This window comes from Lonchura striata, chromosome 1 (assembly GCF_046129695.1).
Source record: "Lonchura striata isolate bLonStr1 chromosome 1, bLonStr1.mat, whole genome shotgun sequence".
Lineage (NCBI taxonomy): Eukaryota > Metazoa > Chordata > Aves > Passeriformes > Estrildidae > Lonchura > Lonchura striata.
The window spans coordinates 90,260,529-90,276,034 of NC_134603.1; the positions used below are offsets into that span (position 1 = coordinate 90,260,529).

At 41.9% G+C, this 15,506-nt stretch overlaps 1 protein-coding gene across 16 annotated transcripts in view; it reads right to left on the reverse strand.

The window, feature by feature from the left end:
- ATXN1 (ataxin 1) overlaps nucleotides 1-15,506 on the reverse strand; it is a 367,335-nt gene that overhangs the window by 180,161 nt on the left and 171,668 nt on the right. For 14 of the 16 annotated variants that reach the window (XM_077785675.1, XM_021553039.3, XM_031503950.2 and 11 more), the window contains one exon: nucleotides 12,451-12,549. The exons of 1 other annotated variant lie outside the window; for it this stretch is intronic. The gene's annotated coding sequence lies outside the window, so the exon portion shown is untranslated. Of the gene's footprint in view, nucleotides 1-3,056; nucleotides 3,232-12,450; nucleotides 12,550-15,506 lie in introns of those variants that run through there. One more of the 16 variants, XM_021553162.3, reaches the window with a different exon arrangement.

Below are 15,506 nucleotides of genomic sequence, written 5' to 3' on the forward strand. Positions count from 1 at the left end.
ATCATTACACATCTATTTTGCACATGGGTAAAACGAGCCGCAAAGTGAACCTAAGCCTGTCCTGAGGCAGGAAGCACTGCCTTGCTCCTGCTGAGGGAAAGCTGCCCTGCAGTATCAAGCAGGAGGGCTCAGCATCCTGCAGACCCACACTTTCCCCCTCACACCACAAGGAAAAACAGAAAACAGAGATATTTCTACATGCCACCATCATCCCAAGGGTGCAGCCTGTGTCTGTGAGGCACAAGAACCCCTGCCCATATACACTGTGTGCCCCTGATGTACCTCAGCACCATTAGCAGCAGGTTAGGGACAGCACCTGACCTATATATAACCATGATCACAGGCTTGGAAAAGCAAAATCTCTGAGGGTCAAGGAGTCCACTGAGCAATGCCTATCTCCTAGTCAGATGCCACAGGCTGAGCAGGAGGGCCCTACATTCATTGTTTGGAATTATGGACTGTATTAACTTAGGCTTACATGAGAACGAGATGCTTCTCAGAAACAATGGAATATTTTTGCTTGAGATCACCATTAGCCAGGGAGCAACAAAGCTTGGCAACACACTGCCAGCAACAACAAATTCACAAAATAATGAAGTTTTCAAGCTAAACAGGAAGGAGAAATGGGAACTGGAGAGAACATGACACACCTGCCCAGAGACAGAAGCTGGCCATTCAACAAGCTTGGAAAGGTAAAGCTCCTGCACTTACCACGTATCCCCTGGTATTTTCAAACTAAACTGCTAGAAGCAAAGGCCTCAGTCTATCCAAGGCATTGTTTAGCATACACACCAGAAAAAATGTTGAAATATGGTCTGGTGCCTTCCACAGAAAGGAGCTACCAAGTCTCTAACCCTGCAGCTTGGGTACCAAAAGGACTTTTCTCCATCTCAGAGGGCTGAAATGTGACTAGAAAGTCTGCTTGATCGGGTGGTGCTGCATCAAAGGATACGTCCACGGGCACAGATAAATCATTTAGCCTTTACAATAGTTTTAAGCAGCTTGGTCTAAAACAAGTGTTAGCTGTTTAATGCTGAAAAATGTTTTCTACACATAAGTTTAAAAGAGACAGATGTGTGTTCTCATCTGTTGCATGCACCCTGATGTAAAAAAGAAGTCTAACTTTGTTCTTAGAAAAGAAAATCTGGCACAGCAATCTAAACCTGCCTGGTGTTTGCTTGAAGAATATGAGGACAACTGTTTTTCTTTTAAATAAAAGTCTCACATTACCCTCCCTTCCTGTTCTAAAACTTCTTCCAAGAATTTCTCTCCTTCATTTCTAGGCCAATTTTTATGATATCCAAGTAGTTATCACAACAGCACTATGAAAGCACAACTCTTCAAGGTTTATTCAGGGCAAACAGACCTCAGCCAGACTGCCAGTTTTGGCAGAAGTTTGGCATGACCAAGGACTCAGTACAGTAAGACACAGAACTCAGCATCAGTTAAACTGTACAGCAACCTCTGCCAATCATCTGTCCTCAGTGAAACATGCACCAGGCTCTCCTTTGAAAAAGATTCAGGGATCTCAGCACTGAAAAGGTCCAAATGCACACAAATCTGTCCACAAATAAATCACTTGCAAATTTCCCTTCAACTGAATCAAGGAAATACCAAGCCTTCAGTAGCACTCCTCAGTCACTCTCTTTAGCCTGGAAACAATGCACTAGCACTTTAAGTGGGGATTTCAAGCCTGGTGAAATAAGTTACCGATGCCCACACAGGATACACACCTTGGTCTTCAAGCTGGCTCTGAAAGTATAAGCCAAAAGTAAGCAAGGGCAACCTCAGCACAAGTGGTTTCAAGCTATGATCTCATTAGCTCAACACACAGGCTTGAAAGTGCACACAAAATTTGAAGTCAAGGGGTTTTGGATCTGCGTGCATATACTACATGCCAAAACACAAAGATGCTCACATTGTCCCAATGCAAAATTTCACACCAAAATATTAATAAACACAGATGTGTTTAAACAGAGGAAACAAAATATTCTCCACCAAGCATATCTGTAACAGCAACTTAGAGGAACTATCATATTTCAGCACAGACTGGCAATCTCACTAGCCTGAGGTGCACAGTACAGAGATGTCAAGAAAGACAAAATTACACAGCCTAAAACTGATTTTACCTGAGGGGAAGGAAAAGGTTATGACAGAGAGAAAAGACTTGGAGGTACAGGGTAGGAAAAGGATGCGACACACAAGAGAGGGACAAGAATGGGTTGTTTTTAGCTTAACACTTGCCAAGTGAAAAAGCAAACATGAGTCATAGTAAAGGTAACTCAAAGTGTGATGTGACTGCAATGGAGAGCTGAGCAGACCACACTGCATGAGTCAGTAGCACAGATAAAAAGGGTGATAAGAAGCAGCAGATGGGACATGTCTTTACTAAAACAACCCTGCAGGACACAGGCCTTCTTTGCTCTAATGAAACAGTCGTGCCAAGCTGCCACACGCTGGCTCGTACGCTTGCGATCCTGTGAATCAAAGAACGCCACGCATGGTTAGAAAAGCAGCAGGCAAACAGCTGCCGACAGACCCACATGGGGAAAAAAAGCACAGACAGCAAAGCAACAGCACCGCCCCAGCACTCACACACCCTGACGAGCGCCTGGGACACCACCCTCCAAACCACTCGGGCCGCGGGGTGGGGAGGAAGAGCGGAGGGGAAGGAAGCTGTTGCTGGGATCATGGCATTCAAGCTGGCCGCCAGCCAGCTTTTCCCTTCCTGCTAGTCAGACTCGGCCTTCCTGGCGGGTGCCGAGGGCAGGCGGCTGCAGTATCCCCCGGCCCCCTTCTGACTCCCGTGCATGCACCTGCACGGCCCGGCGGCAGCTGCAGCTGCACAGCTCATGTACGTGTCTCATGAAGCCAAAAGGACAGCTGGGGCTACTTGCAGAGCTACACTCCAGTGGACGTGCCGCTCAGGTGGCTTTGCAAAACTCAAGTTTAAAGCTCCATCATTTTTTTCAGGGCTGTTTTGCTGCAAGAGCAGAACATTTAGCCCTATGTTCTTGGATAGCAGAAGCCATACGCTCTATGCAAGGCCACATTACCTGCAAAATGCAAATGCTGCCCTGGCCACAAAAACAACCTGCAGTAGTGGTTCCTCACTGTCAGAATCCCTCCACTTCTGAACCAGGTCAGGAAAGATGAAGGCCCTCTGTCACAAGCTCAAATGAGGATAGAGAAGAAGGCAAAGCTCAAATCACCTTTCATCTCACTTCTTGGATGAGGTAAAATTATACTCTGCCTGTAAGGGGCAAGAGAGAAAGTAAAATACTCTATTTTTAGACACAAAATCCTGCTTCATCAGGTTCATCTAATTTCTAAGAAACAAACTTTGGCAAAGGTCTACAGCCGAAGGAGATGAAACATGACTTGTTTAATTTTCTTTTAGTACAGCTCATAGCATGACTAGAATAAATCTAAGGAAATCTGCTTTAGCCACATAGACACAGCAGATGTTTTATTTGGGATAGTCCCTATATTTTAGCAATATATATAGAAAGAGAGATAGAGTTTGCTTTCCCCCAATCTGTCCTGCCAAAATAAGCATGTTATGCCCAAGCATTTCAATAGAGCTAGAAGGTGTGTCTATTCCCCCACTCCAAACATCCTTATTTATAGATTTCAAAATTTGACAGGTATGCTGAGGAAGAGCAGTTGCTGAGCCTAACACCCTTTGCACAGCAACAGATCAGTTGTAACAGATTACAGGCAGAGAGAGAGAGACAGGAAAGTGTTGTACTTTCCTTCTTTACACAAGTCCTTGTTTTCAAATGCAGCATTTTTGGAGATAACAACAGCAATGGTTTGTCTAAAATAAAGCTGGACTGAGAGCCAAGGCTCACTGCAGGCCCACAGACAGCAGAGCTTGGCTCTGCACTTTGGTCATGCACTTTTCTAACCCAAGTGTGCATATTCCAAGAAGTAGGTAGAGGAACTGCTCCCCTACAGTGATCAGGAACATTAGTGAAGGGGGGAGGGTGGTCAGCCTGTATAAAAACCAGTAAAGTTAGTTTTCATTTCCTGTTAGTTTAAATCTTATCTTAGAGGCTTCATTAGCTGATATTTTCTGGCCTGCGTGCAGTGGAGTTCCTTTTGTTGCTCACTCACAGAAGGTCCCCATCAGCTACCTGCAGTTAAGTGTTTGTACTCCTGGAATCCACCCTGCCCTGTCCACCATTCGCAGGCTGTAGCAGCCAGTGAATCAGTCTGTAACCACAAATTGCTCTGTGGCCTTCCCCTAGTAAATCTACAAACATACTCCTGATTATAGCATCATCTAGCAAGCTGTTTAAAAAAAAAAAAAAAAAACAAAAAAACCAAACCAAACAAACAAAAAAACAACACCAAAAACAAAACAACAACCAACCAAACACAAAGAACCCCAAAAGATAAAATGCACAGGATTCATGGAAACTGATGCACAATTTCCCCCCCAGGCTAATCTTTCCATTACCCCTTGAAGGGTTTTGGCCATGCAGAAACACCCTCATGCTCATTTTACTGCTGGGTTTCACACTTACTGATTTTGTTTGAACTCATGATGCAAGTGCCCCTATTTTTTCTGCAGATGATTCCTGAAATCACTGTGCAATTTGCATGTGGACATACAGTGTCAACTGACCTGAACACAATTAGTGACAAACTGTGAGCAGAACTCAGATGCTGACTCAGTGCGGACTTCCTTGACCTCAGCCTGGAGACAGTGCTGTACCTACGTAAATCCCACCACAGGGCCCTCAGGCCACCAGTGCAGAAACTGCAAATCAGTGACAAATGGATGACAAACCATGACTGATAGTTCTGCAAAAAGGTTCCTCATCTCCCAGCCACAGCCCCTGTCAATACATACACTTCTGAGCAACACCTTTCAAAAGGACCCATCAGATGCACTCATCCCTCTAAGCTGAGCTCCAAGAAACAGTTAGACAAGGGTGACACCCTGCATTAGAGGTAGCTGAGGATGGACATCAAACTAGAAGAGGAGAAGGGAAAGGTACAAGTGAGGGAGCACACAGCTTATGATGCTAAGTGTTAACCAGTGCACTACATGCCAGGAGCAGCAACTTCTTCCTATGTGTGAACTCTGACCAGGAGCAATGCTGGGAAGAATGTGCAGCCAAAGTCATGACCAAGGGAGATGGAAGAGGGGCAATCATCCAATACTCCACCCATGCCCATCTCTGAAGATTTATCTCAGAGATGATCATTGATTCCTTCTTCAGTTTCCAAGAACTAGCTTTTCTATACACACTAGAGAAAGAAAATTTCCAGTATCTTTCCTTCCAGCTCATGTTTGCAAAGCTCTCTGAGAAGAAAACTATCAGACTCCACAAGTCATCAGTGCTATCACACTTGATCCATATGTGCCCTGAGCTTGCTGCCACCCATGGGACCAACAGCCATCACTGCCTTTTGCTGAAAGACATTATGTAGCATATCAGAAAACAAAATTACTAACTTTATTCCTAAAATCTCTCAACAGTCTTCAGTCTCAGTTCTTCATTTACAGCTGGATGAATTAGAAAGACAGAATCACTTTTGCAAGATCCAAGAATGTGACTGCGAACACAACAGCAAAGCCTCAAGCTCTGCTCCTCTCCTAAGTCTGCTAGAAAACCCTCTTCTCCCCCTTTGGGCACAGTGAGATGGGTCACTACCTCCTGCATACAGGCTAATATATATAAGTGATTTCTTTCTCATGCACTTACGTATGTAAATTAAGACATATTCTAAACTAGGTTATGACAGTGTATATTACATTCAAATGTGGTAGCTATTGAAACTGTTCAAATTCAGGGTTGTTGCTTCAGCAACATCTAGTGAAGTCACAAAGAAAATCAAACCTCAAAACTGCTATCAGTCAATAACTACACTTCTTAAACCAGGCCTGGCAGACAGCCTGCAGCAGCAGTCTTCTGCCAGGCCAGAGAGGGTATCTATCATGTCAGTGCATTTAGCAGGTTGAATTATGTAGCTGGTTCAAACAAAAGAAAGAAACTGGAAGTTGTGGATGTAAGGAAATAGGAGTTAAATAATTTCTTAACAGAAGTGGCACGCAAGAGTTCAAGATCTATGATTTCCAAAACTCTTATCTAAGATACTGTGACCAAAAAAAAAAAATTTGACCTAATAACTAGAATTAACAATTCCTTTTAAAAATTACTTAATTTTAATGCAAAACAAGTTGAATTTTTTTCTCTTCTCCCCTCCTGTTTTTCATCTTCTATTTCAAAGAATCATTTAGTTGCATGACAGAAATGTTTCAGAATCTCCTTTTTGGACATTTTTGCTGAACATTTATTTTAATGTGAATATAGCCTGATATAAGTTGCATGAAAAAATCTAATCTAGTCAACAGTGAACAGACAGCACACCACTGATTTAAGAAAAAGATAGAAAAATTAGAGGCCCACAGAAATCTATGTTGGAGCAGATTAGTGGTAGAACATCTGTAGAAATACAATGTAGTACAAGTTTAAAAAAAGATATATGGAATTATTTCAAGTACTGAAAGCATTCTCTTCTTTAAGGACTTTAACTAAAAAGAGTAAATGCAAAGCAAGATTTAGAAGGTGGTGATTTCTGTAAAGTTCTCCTGATTGCTCATTTTAGTCACAATTGAAATCAGGAGTTTAAATCCCTTGAAGAACCTCCACAGGAAAAGCAGTGCTGATTTGTTTCTTATGAGATGGGACACTCAAGACCATGAAGAATGTTAGTTTTCTGATGCAAAGCAGATACACTGGGACAGAGACAAGTGCACACTGCTATTCCATATTTAAAAAGGCAAGAGACTAAATATATGCACACATGTGCACGTGTGAATACGTGTCCTCATTTTATTATCACACTCCATCAGGACACAAACCTGCATAGCAACAGACTAGGAAGAGGAAGGTCTTGCAAAGAGGTAATGAGCAGCAATTCTTGGGTGCTCAGGGCAACTTTTTCAGGAGCAGGAGCACCAGGAGTGGCTCAGCAGCAGATCTCTTGCCATAGGCACAACATTGTGAGCCCAGAGCTGCAGGACCAGGGACATGAACACATGGTGATGTCTGACTGCCTGGGGTTAGTGTGGATACTGCCAGGATTATGATAAACCTTGCTAAATCCATGCTTGGCACATGGTGACTGTACCATCCTCTGCCAGTGCTCCTAGGCCCAGGATGAGGGTGACAGAACATCTCTCAGGACTGTCAAGCCAGAGGCTGCAATGAGCAGGACACAAGGAGCCTGGCTGCTCTCACATGGATGCAAACTGGCTCTCCCAACTTGGGAAACTCTCCTAAGGGTGTTCTGTAGCAACTCCACTGCCCAGGTTGTTCTCATGCATCATAGCATCACATGAGATCTCCTCTTCCCTGTCATGCATAGTGACAAGAACAGGGAAAACTGTGTTTCAAAAGGAAAAGTTCATTTTTGCTCTATAGCAGAAATGGAGTTGAAAGACTTCAGGGGACCTGCAGAATTTTCAAAGTCATAGAAGGGATTCTCCAGTGAAGAAAAAAAGAAGGAAAGTATCCATAGGGACACCATAACGCATTTCTCAAGGCACTTAATGTAACAAGACAATGGAGAGTAACTCGTGTAGAGATAGCAATGAGGTAATTAAAGCTTAGTTCTTCTCAGCCTGCTCCCTGCTCCACGTAAAAGAAGCACATAAGTGAACAGACATCAAGATAGGAAACACAACATCTTGCTCCAGTTTAGGTCCCATGCCTCAGAAAGTACTGCTGACTTTACTACAGCCATGCTATGTACAATCAGTAACAGGTACTGATAGTGTTTGCACAATATTTCAATAAGCAAAGTCAACTAACATTGCTTCCTCTATTTCTGTACAGAGTAAGATATTTACAGGAACAGCCTTCTGAAACGCTCCAGTAAAATTAGCTTGCTCAGATTTTTTTTTTTTAAACTAGAACAGAGAGCAGAAGGGTATCATCATCACTGGGGTTTGTGCATAAATCAGCTGTCTATTTACCACTGGTATGTTGCAATAATGAATTGCCACTATCTCTTGAGTTATTTGCTGGGTTATTAGATTATCTAATTACCTAAATTCACAGAATAAATTAAATAAATAAATAAAATTTCTTCATTATTTCCTGGGAAATGACCTTCAGAAGCATATATTCCACCTCCTTTCCCAAAGCAATGCCCAAAATATTCTCGTAGGAGGTTTGTCTGTTTTATAAAAACCTCTAGTGATGATGCTTCCACAGCTTCCTCAAAGGCAAATTACTGCAAGACCAAAATATCTTTATAATTTCAGAGCTTTCTTAAATGTTTACCTAAGTCTTGCCACCTTCATATGGAGCTCATTTCTTTTAGACCTAATGCCAAGCAGTCAGGCAGTAAAGTTTATTCCCCTCCTCCCCACAGGAACCTTCCACATACTTGAACACTACTATCATGTCTGTTACTGGCCTTGTCCCCTCTAGACTAAACAATCCCCATTCTTTCATCTTCTTTCCCAGGTCTTTTTTTCCAAATTTTCATCATTTTTCCTGCCTTCTCCCTGGACACCACCCAGCTGGCTCTTGACTGTGTTGTGCCCCAAACTAGATGTTAAACCATTTCAAACACTGAATGGAGTGGAGGGGTTATTTCATGCCTTTTCTTTACACACCCTAAAAAAGTGCTGTTTTGAGGAACATAGCTGGAGACAGAGAACCCTTGTTCCTTGTATGACTGCATGACACCTACAGTCTCAGGTCTGCCACCCCTTTCCCTATCAGATGCACTGTCCTGTGCACATAGACCAGGCCTGGGAGGACTTGAGCTGGGATATGTCCCTACAGGCATGGTCACCAGCACCAGGGCCAGAACTGAAGCAGGCAGGGGATCAAAAGAAAAGCTGCCCACTCAGCAGGGCACTGGCAGCTCAGGTGCCAGGGGAGAGGAGAGAAGGACGTGTCACAGGCTGGTTTTCTCTGCTGGTCTGGGAACCAGCTGTGATTTTTTACTACCCTATTCAAGCAAACCAGGCCAAACTGCTACTCCAACAGAGCCCAACATCAGCTCACAGATCTTCTTCTGTAGAACCACTACTGAGTCAGCCCCATTCTGTCTCATGCAACTGGATATTTCTATCTCTCTCCAGCACTTCCATGTTTGTATCCTGGCTGTTTTTCAAGGTTTTTTCCTAGACTATTTCTCCTATTAGCCAGGGCAGCTCAAAACTCTAATCCTGCCTTCCAAGAAGCCTGCAGCTTCCCTTCACATTTCTTATCCTATGTAAAATTAACAATTGCTCTTTCTGCTCCATCAATCATTTCAATAATGACAACAGTGAGTATTACCAAAGCCAGGACAGACCCCTGGGGAATCTCAGTCACTCCAGTCTTGCAGTTTAACAGCAAACCATGAATAACTACTTTGACTAATGCCTGGTGAAATGCTGTGCACCCACATTACAGACCAGTTAACTAGACATCCAGCCTGCCTCAAAGAAAACTGTGTTAGAAAGCAGCCAGAGCCCCCCATTAAAGAGGGAGTAATTTCAGTCAGACAGAGGAATCCAATTACACTGTCATAGGCACTGTTGGAAAGTCTTTGCTAAACACTGCCATAAAAATATAATGCATGCTGATAGGAGAAAAATGAGGGTTGATAACCAAGCTTAGGATGACAGGAAGAACTTCAGTAGAACTGAGACAGCAGGAGCTTCACTTTGCTTCCAGCAAAAGAGACTTGGAAGAAGCAAACTGAAACACAATATAAAAGTTATAGGAATTTTGTGCCTTCTATCAACTGCTGCTGACTTAGCAGTTAAAGAAGATACTATCACACAGGTATGGTTTTGCTTGGTTTTTTTTAGTAAAACCAAAATGTTTTCTTAGCTCTTCCAGATGTTTTTTCCAAAGTGCATTCTTTACTGTTCCCTAACAGACTATTCTGCTCAAGGATCACAAACAAACCTGACAGACAGGAAAGACCAAGGTTCCCAAAACCCTGATAAATGCTTTTAATCTACCACTGAAAACATCCCCATCCCCATGCCACCACTAAGAGAAGCAAGTGGCAGTGGCTGATGCCTGAAACAGGGAGAAAGGGTAAGTTCCATGGAAAGTGAAAGGTGAGGCAGCTTTCCAACACTGGTTCCCTCTGCTTGCCAAAATAGCAATGCCCAACCCACGCCTCACTCCTACTTCTGTGGAAGATGCACTTGCTTCCCAGGAGAGTTTACTCTCGCAATGCAGATGTGCTTCACTGAGGCAATCACGCTCTGTTGCATAACAGAACACAGAATTAAACAATGTGTGCTGTTCGGTGCGTTCTTAAAACGTACACCACAAGTTACTGTGGCGTTCAGTGATGGTGCCAAGACTGTTAACACAATGATTTTAGCAGGGAAGAATACATCATATCCTCCCTACTCCCACAGCTTAATTGCATTGCAATTTTGCAAAATCCTTTTGTACTTGTCAGTAAAATACAAAGTCACACATCTGTGTGACACATCTGTGTGACTTTTGCTTGTTCTTTGGTGACTGTGGGTATCATCACCTTGGGACCTAACACATCTGCCCCAGTGGCAGGTGCAGGACAACTCTGGGAAGAACCTGGCAGGTGACTGCACCAAGGTGCTCAAAGCTGAACCCGTCACCCCATGTCCTAAAAAAGAGGGTTTAAAAAAAATTATTTATTTATCACAAGCAGAACCCAGAATCAATAATTCAATAATTTCCAGTCTCCCCTGTGAACAAGGAGGAACAACACTGCAGATCTTCCATACTTTGAATAAGACCATACATACATTTAAATTGTTCTCTGTTTCCAGGAAATGCACAATGCCATTCCTCTTCAGAGGAATACAGGTCTTTTGTAAAATATATTATGCATAACCTAGTTTTCCACAGCAGAAAACTCACCAAGGGAATACTATTTGCTCATACCAGAAATGTATCCCAAAATTACAGTAATTTATAGCCTCATTTTCATTGACAAAAGAAATAATGCCATTCTCTTCTGACAAAAATCAGTACACTGACAAAGTAATGAATAAATGTCTATAAACAGGTATCAAATAAAGCAACTGTCAATCATTGCAATAAAACTTTAATTAAATCATATGGTAAGCAAAAAAAAAAAAGTAAAAACAAGTCATATATCTGAAATCAAAATAAAAAGTCTGTCTGTCATACCAAAGCACAATTCAAAGCAATAAAATACCATAACCTGTTAAGTTATTGGTAATCTAATTGCTAATTGTAAAGTTCCAAGTTTACAAAGCAAAGACAAATATCCAGATTCAGCAAAGTACTTTGGCACATGCTGTGACACATCTGTGTTTTAGAAACATATTTTATGTGACTGAGTGTAAAACTCTGAAACTGTTCATATACACCTCTACCATGACTTTTTTTTTTAAGAGACACAAAGTGATCTGCACTGTTCACATTTTAGTATTACAAATCAAATCAGCATTCAGCCTCAGCTGAATATATATTTCTGAAGACACATCAGAAAGAAACCTGAGGATTAGCCCTAACACAAAAGGATGAGGGAGTTGCTTGCTGTCATCCTGCCAATTTTCCAGAACAGAGTTAGCAAATGAGGCATAAAGGGATGTGAGCAAAGAAACTCATACCTACAAAAAAAATGCAGAAATATCAGGTGTGCAAGAAAATGATAGTATGTAGTATCAGGTCAAATCACAGGAACTGCTGACCAGCTGAAATTCCTTCTGGCCTCAGCTGGAAGTATTTAGCACCCTTAAGGCTAGTTAAACTTATAAGCCATCCTAAATTGATGCTACAAATTAAATTTGCAGCACTAAACTTTTTTACGTCTCTGACCTTTAACTGGAATCAACATAAGGCAGCAGCACTAACTGAATCTCTAGTTACATTAAAGAAATTCTCCCTGAGTGCCTCCTTATCTGTTACTGTAAAATTAATACAGTCCTTTCTCTTTTATTTCTTATCATGATAGTGGTAGCAACATCAAATATACCTATGCTATTGCTGTAGGGGAAAACCCAAAAAGTTTCCATTTTGGTCTCTGAAAAATCTCTCATTACTGCAGCTGGATGGCTTTCTGGGTACAAAGACAAAGGTGGGGGGGGGGCACAGCTGAAGTGTGTGGGTGCACACACACACATGCAGGGTAAGTGCTGAAGAAAGAGGCGCACACTCGATGGGGCACATCTCTGAACAGGAATGCAGCGACCAGCCCCAGCAGGGGCAGAGGGACAGTCACGTTGTGGTAGGGTTTGAGTCAGCTGCACACTTCTGTATCTGCCAAAGTGGGCTGACAGGTTTCATTTGGCAAAGACTACTGGGGGAGGGGGAAAGCCACGGTAGCGATGAGGATTCACACCTTCCTGGGGACACCTTCTAAGTAACTATAATTATTCTGATACATAGGATTTGAAAAAATTTAAAGAAAATTAATTAATTAATTAACTGAAGGAAAAAGGGTTTAACTTACTGAATAAGACACCACTTTAAGAGGTTTCCCCACTTTCCCTGCTGTAAAGCACTTCAGAAAAATTCAGCCACTGAGCTACTGCTTTTCTTGACCTTTTCACTGAAAGAGAACAGAGTAAAAACAGGAAAGAGCTCAAATGATATGCATTAAAGATACTTCATATTAGGAAAGTCTTTTGAGTCAATGTTGCAAATTCACTCTGTGTCAGATTTGCCAATATACTGCTTGCTAAAGGCTATCTATTGAGAGCAGCAGCAGTCAAAGCAGGCGTTTTGCTCTCAGCTGTTGCAGCAACACCACACACACCATATGATGCAGCTATGTACCATTTGCATCTGGTGCTGGTTTTCCACACCCAAAAGTTCACTTCATGTCTTTTGATTAATTTATAATGCCCTGAGCCCCAGGCAGATTTGCTCTGCTGATTTCCCTTTTCTTAACAATTATACAAATAAACATGGAAATAAATCTATTGTCTGAGGAACCCTTCCACTAATTCTGTTCTTTGATGGTTTGGTTGATTTGCTATGGAGGGGAATCAAGAGTGAAGTGAATCGTAGCTTAATACTGAGTGTGGTTAATCTTCCCTTTGCATAATGCTGGCACACTATGGCCCAAATACCAGAGATTTATTTGATGTGTACATGCTTTCAAGCATTAGTAAACAAGTTGCAGCCCATTATGAAACAAGAGTAGATCCAAACAGTTGTGAAGCTCTTTATGTACTAGATTGGCATTGGCAGTGCAATATACTTACATCTGCATGTGTACTAGTTTTAAAACTCTGGGCACTACTTCATGACAAAACATAATTTTTCAAACTTTTAATTTTTCAAATTTTTAAAACTGTGGCTGAGAACACTTCCCATGACCTGATACACCGTTGTCTGAATCACAACAAAACTAACCAAGAGGCACAGTCTTCTTTTTCTTTTTCTACTTTTAATTGCTTTTATTCCTTGTAACATAACCAAAATGAGGAAGAACTTATACTAGAGCCTCAGAAATGTACAGACACATTCATTCCCATGAAAAAAACAAAGCGTCTCTCACTTCTCATTTCTTATTCTTCCATTACTTTGAAGATTATGTTATAGAACACACAGAAGTACTCTATGAAACATTACAGTTTCTTACTTTACTAGACCTATCAAATAAATTACAATCCTACATTCTATAACTAAAACATTCTTCTTCTTGTTCATGTACAAATTAAAACAAATTTGTTTCTTTAGAAGCTGGTCTTTAGAGTAAAGCATTAACTTAAAAATTAGTTATAATAATGAAGTTTCAAGCAATGATACAGTGGAAGAACTTGGAGTGCACAGAAGTTACTTGCATGCGGCAATGCCTCCTGGATAAAAGACCCAGTGTGGCTCTATATTATTTTAACACACACGGGCAAAAACCACCCAAGCTGTAATGTTAGGTATCAATAAGTCATTCTTGCACTATGGTGCATTTTTCCTGCCTAGGAGAAGAATCATGATCCCATACTCAGGCACCAGCTATTTCCTTGCACTCTCACATACATATGTAATTTTCAACAAATCTCCCAGTGTTTATACTGACCCCACACACAGGCTACAACTGTACACCAGCTGTCATTGCCCTAGATTTTATCCTGTCCTGGGCTGAACACTGACTTGGGATGAGTCAGAAACAGTTACCTCTGTTTTTTCCCCTGCTTAATAAATAAAGAAGCCACAACAGAGACAAATTCAGAGCTGGAGGCAGGTAGGACTGCTCAGACAGCAGTTCCAAAATCTCATCTGTATAGGTGTAGAAAAAGTACACTCCTGGAGCAAGGTGTTCAGATAAAGCCTCAGATCTTGGTGGCAACTATCAAATGGACACAAAAGTATATGCCTACAAAGGAGGTGCTGTGAGAACAAACACATCAGTGACTGAGAGACGCCAGGATACCACAAAAAAGTAACACAGTACGAAGAGAGGATGCCAATGTCTCAGATAAGCAGTTATGGCCATGTTTACTTAAACTGTTCTGCTGAGCTGTTCCCGTTTCAGGCAGAAAACTTTGATTTAAGGAAGAGACTTGCAGTTCTCTCTTCATATTTTTTTCCCTTCAAAGCATGAAAGAACTTCCTTTTTCAAAACCAATTTAACAAAGTTTACATCCAAACCCTCTCAGTCCCAAAAATGTCAGATCTGAGCTCTATTAAAAGCAGCAGTTAGTGCAGCCAAATGCTCCACAGTACATTTAATATACTATAATATTTCTAATGCCTTACTGCCTGAAGTCTATGATCTAGAAAACCAGCCAAGCACACCCACCCAAGAGCAATGACTGCTACAGGGAAAACTCTTATCTCCCTGTGCCCCTCTACCATCACTGGCATGAACAGACCAGGAAATCTCCAGCTGCAGACAGTGAGCATACAGACCACCTCTCTGGCAAGAGGAAGCCTGAAGGAAGCAGACAAATTAGAAATGGAAGTTGTGCCAAGCGTGTAAACATAGAGCTACTGTTTCAAACTTCAGGTCCTGCAGTTTTATGGATGTGTTTTATTACTTGATTTTATTGGACCCTTCTTCTCCTAGCCTACTGCTTCCCTCATATCACTTACAGTTCCTCCCATCCGTTTCTGCCTCACATCCTTCAGGCTGGAAGATTGCCCAGATCAGCTTCCCTAGTTCAACCACTAACTCCCTTGATGCCAGTGAGGACCAGTGTAGGCATCTGCCCTGAACTCAGGTATGAGCACCCTGCATTCCCAGCAGTACTTTCCCCTAGCTGGCCCAAAGGATGCTTGGGACAAGCATTTCGATGCAGATTTCACAGTTGCCAGTTGTGACACTGGAAAATACAGTTCATGCAGTCTCCTGACAAAATGCCACACTGCCTGTTCTTCCATATAAGGCATACATGTAGGAAAGTACAATAGCTTTTCTAATAAGTTATGCAAAGAGAAGTAGCTTCCTGGTACCTATTACAGCTGACTGGGAGATAAAATGATACTAATTACACTGCTCAGTTGAACTGCAGCAAGGTTCCATGAGTCCCAGCACAAAGAGTTCTGCCTGAGCAAAACCCC